At 34.4% G+C, this 12,076-nt stretch overlaps 1 protein-coding gene across 2 annotated transcripts in view; it reads right to left on the bottom strand.

Annotated features, from left to right (window-relative positions):
• Nucleotides 1-45: 45 nt before the first annotated feature.
• The window catches only part of MTARC1 (mitochondrial amidoxime reducing component 1), a 65,096-nt gene continuing 53,065 nt past the window's right edge, over nucleotides 46-12,076 (bottom strand). Inside the window, exon 8 of one of the 2 annotated variants that reach the window (XM_037823433.1) lies at nucleotides 46-1,003. The gene's annotated coding sequence lies outside the window, so the exon portion shown is untranslated. Of the gene's footprint in view, nucleotides 1,004-3,077; nucleotides 3,422-12,076 lie in introns of those variants that run through there. The other variant, XM_037823436.1, reaches the window with a different exon arrangement.

The following is a 12,076-nucleotide window of genomic DNA, read 5'->3' on the forward strand; positions in this document are numbered from 1 at the left end:
TCTATGATAAGTAGACATTTGTAGTCTCAACTCATCATTATATAGTTTGTTTTGAAATGTTTAATATGTGTAATATAATTGTTTAGTAAATTTGGTTGCAATGTTCTTTTCTTTACTGAACTGTTTCGAAGAAATTCCTCTTTGCAAAGCTCACAACATAAAGGTTCCATTATGAGAGCTGTTTTGTTTGTTTGAAGCAGAAATACCTCAATACTTTTGTTCATTTGAACATTACCTAAGAACTAGAGAAAATTTGGGTGTTTATAGAATTATCATATGAACAGGTAATTTTAATCCTGTGGACAGAGACTGTAACAGAATATGTCTCCAAGGGGATGGAAGATTCTAAAACCAAACTCCAGACATAACAAGCACACATAATCCTAGTGGAATAAGAAGGGGAGGCATCTGAAGAAGGCAACATGGCTGTGCAGGGGGTATTCATCAGGCTCCCATTTAAACAAACAAACAAACAAAAAGCACACACACACACACACACACAAAACCATGTACCAAAGCTGGAATTTACCAAGCCCAGTCCAAAAGAGTGGTAAGAAGCTCTAAGTGTAGTTTCAGAATGGCTAGAACCCACAATGAAATCAGAGCTTGAAAATATGAGATTGTCAACAAACAGGGCATTTAAATCTATGTCCAAAAAGAGATGGATGAAGAAGCACCAGGCTTCAGTGAAAATGGTGTGATAGTTGATGACAAAGTCAGTGATTCAAGTCTAATTATGCTTAAGTCTTCTCTTTCAAGGGGAATGGTTTTCAAATTGCAAATCACTCATATAACAAATAATGTAAGTTTGGAGTTCCAATCCAAAATACTCCTCTTCTATCTCCTCTTCCTTGAAGGTACTAAAAAAAAGTTTGCTTTAGTTCAGTTCCTTAAGCTCAGCTTCATTTTATTCCATAGTACTAGAAAGCATCCCGCTAAGATCTTAAAGTCATTGTTAACAATATCTTTGACAATTTGTGAGGAATGGGAAGGGTACAAAAACCTAGAAAAAAAGAAAAAGACCAAATTTTAAATGGGTTTTAAACATCAGACTAGTAAGTATGATATTATTCCCTGAAAAAATTCTGGAATGAAGTATTAAGCAGATAATACGTCTACTATCTGAAAAGCATGTAGAATTTCAGCGAAGCAATGTAGATTTCTATGAAAAAGTCATACCAAACTAATAACATTTCTTTTCTCTGAAAGGCTTCTTAAGTTGATAGAGTAATTCATTCATTTCATTCAACACATATTTATTGAGCCAAGAACTATATGCCAGGAATTCTTTTAGATATTGGCAATCTAGAAGAACAAAACTGATAAAGCCTTGCTTTCAAATAATATATATTCTATTGATGAGGCAGGCAAAAAATAAATGGATAAATCATATATTAATAATGATAAATGCTGTTGAGAAAAATAAAACTGGATAAGGGGATAAAAATTAAGAGGAACAGCACGGAAAAACTTCATTTGATATAAGCAAAACATTAGACAGAGGCTGTATAATACACTTTAAAACAAGATGAAATGTGGACTTGGTGATGTAGCTGATTGAACCCAGTAATTAACATGGACATGGAGGGGTTGGTTGAGGAACATGCCAGTGATCATTTTTCCCCAGTCCTGATTAACACTGGTATCTGTGATTTAGGTGGTCATATTGAAAGCACCTTACCAAACATACTGTGCAACAAAGCTATGAAGAATGATGGAACAAAACCGATAGATAAAAAGAAGAAAGGACAGAATTATGATGCAAGGGCTTCTGAAAATCCACCTCTCTATAAAAGCAACCAGAACACTAGAAGAAATTGTCAAAATCAATTCTTCAAACTCTAAAAATTAACAAAAAGCTTGCAGGAGTCTGAAAAGTGTTTATTCAAACAAATGGCTGAATCTTGATAAGAAAAGCAAGTGTTGTGTTTTAATTTGCCCTGTTTCTATACTCTTCCTCTTTCCTTCTCTACAGTAGCCTTGAAAATAAACAGCTTCATACTCAACACACACCCAAGAAAACCAGCATCAGGTACTTGGGTGAGAAGAATAGGTTTGGAGCTCCCCAAAAGCTCCATTCCCAGAGTTGTTCACTATTTGACCTCTCTGGCAGGTTTCTGGAAATCCCTACTCTTGTGGCTGATCTATATAGACCTTTCTCAGATCTCATTTAGTGAGCAGAGCCTTTTCCTTGGGACATTTGTCAAAACAATCAGTAACAATTGTTCAACATCACAGCTGCCTGAAACGGTGATAACAGTTGAGGCAAATAAGAATCTGACCAAAAAACTTAACATGAGAATATGGGAAATGAAAAGTCCATAGGGGGCTTTGAAAAGCTTTGGCATAGTCCCGGGAATCCAGAACGCCATACGCTTATGTAGGGTTGTGCACATGTCCAAGAAAACCTGAGGAGGCGCTAATCTCTCGCTCTCTTGGTTTGAGGCTCTGCAACTTCAGGAAGTAAAGGCTAAGGTATACTTGTAAACAAGCATTAAAAATGTGCTCCAACATATATACACAGTCTTTTGGCAAAGGCTGAGAGACATATTGGTGCAAGCCGTATTATCATTAGTTGACAATTAAGCTCACTGAGACTTTTGTGGCTACACATAATAAAGAATAGATTCTCTACAGATTAGTTAAGGAAAGTCACTAAACAAACACTAATGTGTGTGTGGAATTTGATTTCCAGAGTTACTACATTATATGATTTAAAATGTCCAGTTTAAAAAAGCAATTACAAGACATGCAAAGAAACAGGAAAGTATATCTCATAGTCAAGCACAAGAATGGAGTCATAGAAACTGTCCCAAAGGAAATCCAGATATTGTACTTACTAGACAAAGACTTTAGATCAGCTGTTATAAATATGCTCATCTTGGATTCGAAGACATAAATAGGTTGAAAGTGAAAGGATGAAAAAAATATTGTACGCAAGAGCAATCGAAAGACAGTGGAGGTGGCTATCATAATATCAGAAAAAAAAATAGACTTTTAAGTCAAAAACTACTAAAAGAGACAAAGAAGGACATTATTTATTGATAAAAGGGTCAACTCAACAAGAAGATAAAATAATTATAAATATATATGCACTTAACATATAGACTCCAAAGTATACGAAGCAAACATTAACAGGATTGAAGGGAGAAATAGGCAGTCCTACTGTTTTAATTTCCTAGGCTACTCCAGAAAATAGCATGAAATGGTTCTGCTTAAACAAGGGGAATTTATTCACTCATGGTTAAAGTCTGGGAAAATGTCCAAATCAAGGCGTCATCATGGTGATGCTTTCTTCCCAAAGACTGGCTGCCAATGATCCTTGGCTCCTCTGTCATCTGGCAAGGCTCATGGCAGTGTCTGCTGGTCTCTCCCTTCTCTACTGAGTTTTGAGACTTTTGTCTTCTTGCTTCTGTAGCTTCTTTGAATACATAAATATATATATATATAGATAGATAGATAGATACATAGATACACAGATACATAGATAGATTCATTCTGTTTATAAAGGACTCCAGAAATAGGATTAAGACCCATCCGGAATGAGGTGGGTCACACCTTAACTGAAGCAGCCTCATCAAAAGGTCCTACTTACAATGGGTTCACACCCACAGGAATGGATTAGATTTAAGAACATGTTTTTCTGGGGTACATACAGCTTCAAACCTCCACATCTACAATAATAGTTAGAGGTTTCAATGTACTGCTTTTAATACTGGATAGAGCATCTAGATAGAAGATCAACAAGGAAATAGAGGACTTGACATAGTACAAGCCAACTAGGTCAACAGTCATATATAGATTACTCCACCCAACAACAACAACAAAATATGCATTCTTTACAAGTGCATATGGATTATTCTCCAGAATATACCATATTTAAGAGCATAAGACAGGTCCTGATAAATTTAAAAATATTGAAGTCATATAAAGTAACTTCTCAAACCACAATGGAATGAAGCTAGAAATCCACAACAGGAGGAAAACTGGAAAATTTACAAATACGTAGAAATTTAAAAACTCATTCAAACAACAAATGATCAAAGAATAAATCACAAGGGAAATTAGAAAATACTTAGAGGTGAATGAAAATGAAAACACAATGCCTTAGTTTCCAGGATGCTATTACAAATACCACACAATGGATTGGCTTAAACAATGGGAATTTACTGTGTCATGGGCTCAGAGGCTGGAAACCTAACTTCTTCCTCAGGTCAGTAGCATTCTTATTGGCTGGAAATCCTTGGGTCCCTTGGCTTTCTTGTCACATGGATTCTTCCTCCTCCCTGTGTATTTCTCTTGGTAATGCCTCCAGTGTTAGGATTAAAACCCACCTGATTCAGTTGGTCACACCTTAACTAAAAATAACATCTTCAAAATGTCCTATGACAATGAATTTACCTCCACAGGAATAGGGTTAAGATCAAGAATGTGTTTTCTTTCTGGGATACATAACTCAATGTAACCATAAACAACATGCCAAAACTTATGGAATACACCAAAGGCAGAGCTCAGAGAGAAATTTATAGCTATGAATGACTATATTAAAAAAGAAGAAAGATCTAAAATCAATAACTTAATTTGACCTCTTGAAGATATAGAAAAAGAGCAAATTAAGACCAAAGTTAACAGAAGGAAGGAAATAATTCAGATTAGAGAGGAGACAAATGAAATACAGATTATAAAAACATGAGAGAATCAACAAAAACCAAAAGTTGGTTCTTTGAAGAAATCAATAAAATTGACAGACCTTTAGCTAGGCTGACAAAGAAAAATAGAGAAAAGATGGAAATAAGTAAAATAAGAAATGAAAAAGAAGAAAAGATGAAAATAAGTAAAATAAGAAATGAAAATGGTGACATTTCTAGTGACCTTACAGAAATAAAAAAGGACTATAAGAGGTTATTATGAACAATTGTACACCAATAAATTAGATAAACTTGATGAAACAGATAAATTCCTAGGAATACACAAATTGGCACAAGAAGAAATAGAAACCCTCAACAGAACTATAACAAGTACAAAGATTAAATCATAACCAAAAAATTTCTACCAAAGAAAAGTCTAGGAACATATGGCATCACTAGTGAGTTCTACCAAATATTTAAAGAAAATTTAACAACAATCTGTCTCAAACTCTTCCAAAGAGCTTAAGTGGAGAGAACATTTTTAATGCATTCCATGAAGGTAGTAATGTCCTGATACCAAAGCCTGATAAAGATTTCACAAGAAAAGAAAATTATAGATCAATTTCCTTTATAAATATAGATTCAAAAATCCTCAACAAAATCCAAAAGCATATTTAAAAGTTTATACACTATGACCAAGTGGGGTTTATCCCAAGAATGCAAGGGTGGTTCTACATATGAAAATCAATCAATGTGGTCCTCTACATAAATAGAATGATTGGGGGCAGGGGGAGGTGAATCACATGATTTTCTCAATAGACACCAAAAAGGCATTGGAAAAAATTCAGCATCCTTTCTTGATAAGCACATTTTTAAAAACTGGGAATAGAAGGTAAGTTCCTCAACATGATAAAGTCCATTTATGAAAAACCTACAGCTAACATCATACTCAATAGTGAAAGACTGAAAGTTTCCACCCTAAGATCAGAAACCAAATACGGATGCTCACTTTCACTGCTACTGCTCAATATTGTACCAAAAGTTCTAGCCAGAACAATTAGTCTTGAAAAAGAAAGAAAAGGCATCCAATTTGGAAAGAAAGAAGTAAAACCATCTCTATTTGCAGGACATGATCCTTTGTATAGAAAATATCCAAGAATCCACAAGAAAACTATTAGAGCTCACAAATAAATTCAGAAAAGTTTCAGGGTATGAGCTTAACAGGAAAAATCAGTTATGTTTTTATACACTAGCAATGAACAACTTAAAATGGAAATGAAGAAAACACTTCTATTTACAAAAGCATCTAAAAGAATACAATATCTAGGAATACATTCAACCAAGGAGATTAAATTTGTACATTAAAAACTACATAATATTGCTGCAAGAAATGAAAGAAGACCTAAATAAATGGCAAGACAACCCATATTCCTGGGTTGGAAAATGTAACAGTGTTAACATGTCAGTACTATCCAAAGTGATCTACAGATTCAATGCAATCTCTATCAAAACTCTGGAAGCCCCTTTTTCAAACACAGAAAAGCCAATCCTCAGATTCATATGCAACTACAAGGGGTCCAGAATAGCCAAAACAATTTTGAAGAAGAAGAATAAAGTTGGAAGGCTCACACCTCCCAATTTGAAAATATGAGAAAGCATAAGGGTAGACAAATAGAACAAAGGAATAGAATTGAAAGTCCAGTAACAGATTTACACATCTATGGACAATTGATTTTGACAAGGTGCCAGTACATGCAATGGAGAAATAGTCTCTTCAACAAATGGGTTTGGGAAACTGAATATCCACATGTAAAAGAATAAAAATGGACCCCTACCTTACACCATATACAAAAAAAACCCAAAAAAACAAAAAACCCCACAAAACTCAAAATGGATTGAGGACTCAAATTTAATAGTCAAACCAATAAAATTCCCAGAAAATAACATAGGGTGAAATCTTCATGATCTGGGTTTGGCAATGGATACTCAGATATGAAACCCAAAGCACGAACAACAAAAGAAGGAATCAATAAATTCAGCTTCATCAAAATTAAAAACTTTGGAGCATCAGAGGACTTATCAAGAAAAGGAAAAGACAGCCTACAGAATGGGAGACTATATTAACAAACCATATATCAAAAATATGTAAAGAACTTTCTCAAAAGACAAACAACCAATTAAAAGATGGGCAAAGGACTTGAACAGACATTTTTCCAAAGAGAGTATACAAATGGCCAATACGCATATGAAAAGATGCTCAACATCATTAGCCTTTAGAGAAATGCAAATCTAAACCACAATCAGATACCATTTCACACCCACTAGGATGGCTATTATTTAAAAATGGAAAATAACAAGTGTTGGAGAGGATGTGGAGAAATAGGGAAATAGGAACTCTAGTGCCTTGTTGGTGGGAATGTAACATGGTGCAGCACCGTGGACAGCAATATGGCAATTCCTAAAATGTTTAAATGTAGAATTACCATATGATCTAGAAATTCTACTCCTGGTTTTATGTCTAAAGAGAGTGAAAACAGAATCTCTAGAAATTCTACTCCTGGTTTTATGTCTAAAGAGAGTGAAAACAGAATCTCAAATGGATATTTGTACACCAATGTTCATAGTAGCATTATTCATAACAGCCAAAAGGTGAAAACCCAAGTGTTCATCAACAAATGAATAAATGAAATGTGGTGCATACACACAATGGAATATTACTTGGCTATAAGAAGCAATGAAGTTCTGAGACATGTAACACGGATGAACCTTGAAAACATTATGCTGCATGAAATATGCAAGCATGTAAAGAAAAATACTGTATGATGTCACTTACATGAGCCATCTAGAAATAGCAAATTCTCAGAGACAGAAAATGGCTTAAAAGTTACCAGGGGGTGTGGGGAGGGGTAAAAGGGAGTTTTTGCTTGGTGGGTAGAGTGTTAAAATTAAGTTTAAAAACAGGATTCAACTGTGCCATTTATAAGAGACATGCTTTAGATTCAAAGATACAAAGAGATTAAAAGTAAAAAGATGGAAAAAGATATATCAGGCAAACAGTAACCAAAAGAGAGATGTGGTGGTATACTAATACCAGACATAATAGACTTTAAGACAAAAATTGTTACTAGAGACAAAAATGACATTTTATAACCATAAAAGGGCCAATCCATCAAGAAGACACAACAATTATAATCATAAATGAACTTAACAGCAGAGCCCTAAAATGCATGAAGCAAAAACTGACTGAATAGAAGGGACAAATAGACAGTTCAATAGTAATAGTTGGAGACATCCATACCCACTCTCAACAAAGGGTAGAACAACTAGACTGAAGGTCAAGAAGAAAAGAGAAGATCTGAACAAATTCTCCAGGATAAACCACATGATAGGCAATAAAACAAGTCCCAATAAATTGAAAGGATTGAAGTAATAAGTAATAATGTTTCCAACCACAATGGAATTAAATTAGAAATCAGTACCTGAAGAACTTTGGAAAATTCTAACATGTAGAAATTAAAAAAGCACTTCTGATTAAGAAATAGGTCAGGGAAGTAATCACAGGGGAATTAGAAAATAGTTTGAGATGAGAGAAAATGAAAACACAAAATACCAAAAATTTGTGGGATGCAGCTAAAGCAGTGCTTAGAGGGAAATTTATACATGTAAAAGCCAATATTTTTTAAAAAAGGAAAAAAAAAAAGAAAAATATCAAAGCATCCACCTTAAGACACTGGAAAAAGAAGAGCAACCAAATCCAAAGCAAGCAGAAGCAAGGAAATAATAAGGATCAGAGCAGAAATAAATAAGAGAAGAGAAAAATAAAAGAGAAAATCAACCAAACCAAAAAGTTTTACCTTGAAAAGGTTGGAAAAAATTGACAAACCTTTAGCTAGAATGACCAAGAAAAAAGAGTAAGACTCAAATCACCAAAATCAGAATTGATAGAGGGATATTACTACCTATCTACAGAAATAAAAGGATTATAAAGAAACTCTGAAACACTTGTATGTCAACAAATTAGATAACCTAGATGAAATGGATGGATTCCAAGAAAGACATTAACTACCAAAATTGAGTGAGGGGGAAACAGAAAATTTGAATAGACATGAAATGAATAAGGGTTGAATTAGTAATCAAAAAATCAAAAAGAAAGTTTCCCCAAAGTCCAGGCCTAGATGGCTTCATTGGTGAACTTGACTAAATGTTTATAGAAGAATTAATACCAGCCCTCCACAAATTCTTCCAAAAAATAAAAGAAGTAATACTTCCCAACTCATTGTATGAGGCCCATATTACACTGTTATCAAAATTAGACAAATACACCACAAGAATTCAATTCAATATCCCTTATAGATTTGGATGCAAAAATCCTCAACCAAATACTAGTAAACTGAATCTAGTAACATCTACACAGGATTATACACCATCACCAAGTAGGATTTGTCCCAGGACTGTAAACTTGGTACAACATAAAAAATCAAACAGTATAATACACCATATTAATAGAATAAAGGAGAAAACCACATGATTATCTCATAAGCAAGCAGCCTTTAAAAAGCAAAACAGAACTGGAAGAATCACAAATCCAGATTTCAAATCTTACTACAGATCTACAGTAATCAAGACAGTGTGGTACTGCCATAAGGCTAGACATACAGATCAGTGAAATAGGATTGAGAGTCCAGAAATAAGCCCTTACATTTGTTATCAATAGATTTGTGACAAGGTTGCAAATCAGTTCATCAGGGAAAGAATATTCTCACAATTGGCGTGGGACAGCTAGTCCCTGATCTCATGCCATATACAAAAATTAACAAAATGGATCGTTGACCTAAATACAGGAGTAGAAACCATAAAACTCTTAGGAGAAAACATAGCAGTAAATCTTTGTGACCTTGTCTTAAACAATGGTTTCTTAAATATGACATCAAAGGCACAATCAACAAAAGGAAAAACAGACAATCGGACTTCATCAAAAACTAAAAACTTTTGTTCTTCACAGGACACCTGTAGCAAAGTGAAAGAAAACCCATGTAATGGGAGAAAATATTTGCAAATCATATATCAGATGAGGGATTTGTATCAAGAGTATCTAAAGAGCTCTTAAAACTCAAAAATTAAAAGATAAACAACCCAATTTAAAAATGGGCAAAGGATTTGAATAGACATTTCTCTGAAGATATATGACCAAAAGCACATGAAAATATGCTCAGCATCATTAGCAATTAAGAAGATGTACATTGAAAGCATAGTGAAATGTCACTTCATACCTGCTAGAACTGTTAAAATAAAATAAAAAAAATAGACAATAATAAGTGTTGAGATGTGGAGAAATGGAACCCTCACACAGTGCCGGTGGGATTGTCAAATGGTGCAGCCACTTTGGAAACAGTCTGACAGTTAGTCAATATGTAAAACCTTGAGTTACCATATGACCCAGTATTTCCACTCTTATGTATATACCCCAAAGCACTGAATACATATGTCTACAAAATACATGTACATAATGTTCATAGAAACATTATTCATAATTGCTAAAAAAAGGAAACACCCCAAATGTCCATCAACTGATGAACAGTTAAACAAAATGTGGCATATCCATACAATGGAACACTATTCAGTAATAACAAGGAATGAAGTACTTATGCATACAGCAACATGGATAAACTTTGAAACCACTGCGCTAAGTGAAAGAAGCAAGTCAGAAAAGACTGTATTCTGTACGATTTCATGTATGTGAAATGTTCAGAATAGGCAAACTCATTGTGACAGAAAGTAGTTTAGTGGTTGCCAGGGGCTGAGAGGAGAGGGCAATGGGAACAAGTTTTGTTTTAGGAGTGATGAAAGTGTATAAAATTGCATTGATGGTTGAACAATTTTGTGGATATACTAAAAACCACTGAATTGTACACTTTAAGGGGCTTAATTTTATGGTATGTAAATAAAATCTCAAAAAAGCTGTTATTTAAATTAAAAAGGTGAGGCTTACATTTCAGCTTTAAAAAGCCACTTGCACAAGTACAAATTAGGGCTATTTGCTTCAGCAGTAGTTCATGTGAGGAAATTCTGTGAGCCAATTGCTTGATATCCTGAAACCATGATACCTCTGAAAGCTTCCCCTCATTCTGTTGCCCTTGCACATATGGTGGCATTCTCTGTCTGGAGCACCCTCCACCCCACCCTGCACTCCATGATCTTGACTAGCTCTTACTTGCTTTCAAAGCTGATCTCATGTGACATCTCCTCCAAGAAGCCCTCCCTGACCTCATTTCCACTCTTTATTTGATCTATGCTGGGAACTTTCCTCTGGAGTCCCAGGGCAATCTGTGTTTCTCTCGATCACATCCTTGGCATGTTACATTATAATCGCCCCTACACACTACTCTCTGGTTATGAGTCCTTTCTGGGCAGAAACTCTCTTATTCACTCTGTATCCTCCAGGCCTAGCACGTGTACGGGCAGACAGTGGATGCTCAGAAAAAGTTCTTCAATGACTCATCAAGCCACCAGTCCTACTAAAATGATGAATAATGATTATATAATAATAAACAAAACAAACCAAGAAACCAGCTGAATGTATTAAAAAATACCAGGTGAAGAAATAGGTTCAGGGACTCTCCACTGACCATACCTGATTTCCCCCCACACACAAAAGGACAACAGAAAATAAGCTGTAGAAATAACTTAGAACGTGAAGAACCAGGATTCCACCTCATATAGGAAAAAATAAACAGTTGGGCATGTTTAGTCTGATAAGAGAAGTGTAAACTACACACAGGAATGATAGCCATCTTATTTGACCATATATTTTGGAAAAGGGTCCTGTTATAAAAGAGTGTAGTAAACTGATTACGGCTTTTCAGATTGGGGAGTGGGGAAAGGGAGTAGAAGCAACCATTAATAGAACTAAGAGAAAGGTAGTCTGAAAGCAGATTTCCATAGAGTAAATTAAAGTTATTTTTCAAAAAGAAGCATTAAAGCAATTTTCATTGTGGTTTCTTTGTCACAAAAAAATATTTAATGGTAATAACAACAGCAGTGAAATTGTACATATTCTTGTGCCAGGCACTACACCAAGTGCTTTGCATGCATTACATCATTTAATCCAGCAAGATTTTAAGCAGAACACATCAGAAATCATCTTTACTAATACTTTCTTTAAGTAGATATTTGGCAATGTCCAGTTTAACATATTCTTCAGAAGAAATAAAAAAATAATGTTTCTTCTTAAAATGGTTGAATATGTATGCATATTAATAATTTTCTATTTTATTATTTTAGCTTCATTAATATTTTGTTTGATAGTGTTATTTTTATTGAATTGAATACTTTTTAATCTTTCATTTTCTAAAAAGCTCATTTTAAAACTGCAGATTTTCCTTTGAATATGGCTTTGGCCATATCCCATTTGTTTTGATAAGCAGTATTTATTTGCTTTTTAACTAAAT

This window comes from Choloepus didactylus, chromosome 2, assembly GCF_015220235.1.
Source record: "Choloepus didactylus isolate mChoDid1 chromosome 2, mChoDid1.pri, whole genome shotgun sequence".
Taxonomy (NCBI): domain Eukaryota; kingdom Metazoa; phylum Chordata; class Mammalia; order Pilosa; family Megalonychidae; genus Choloepus; species Choloepus didactylus.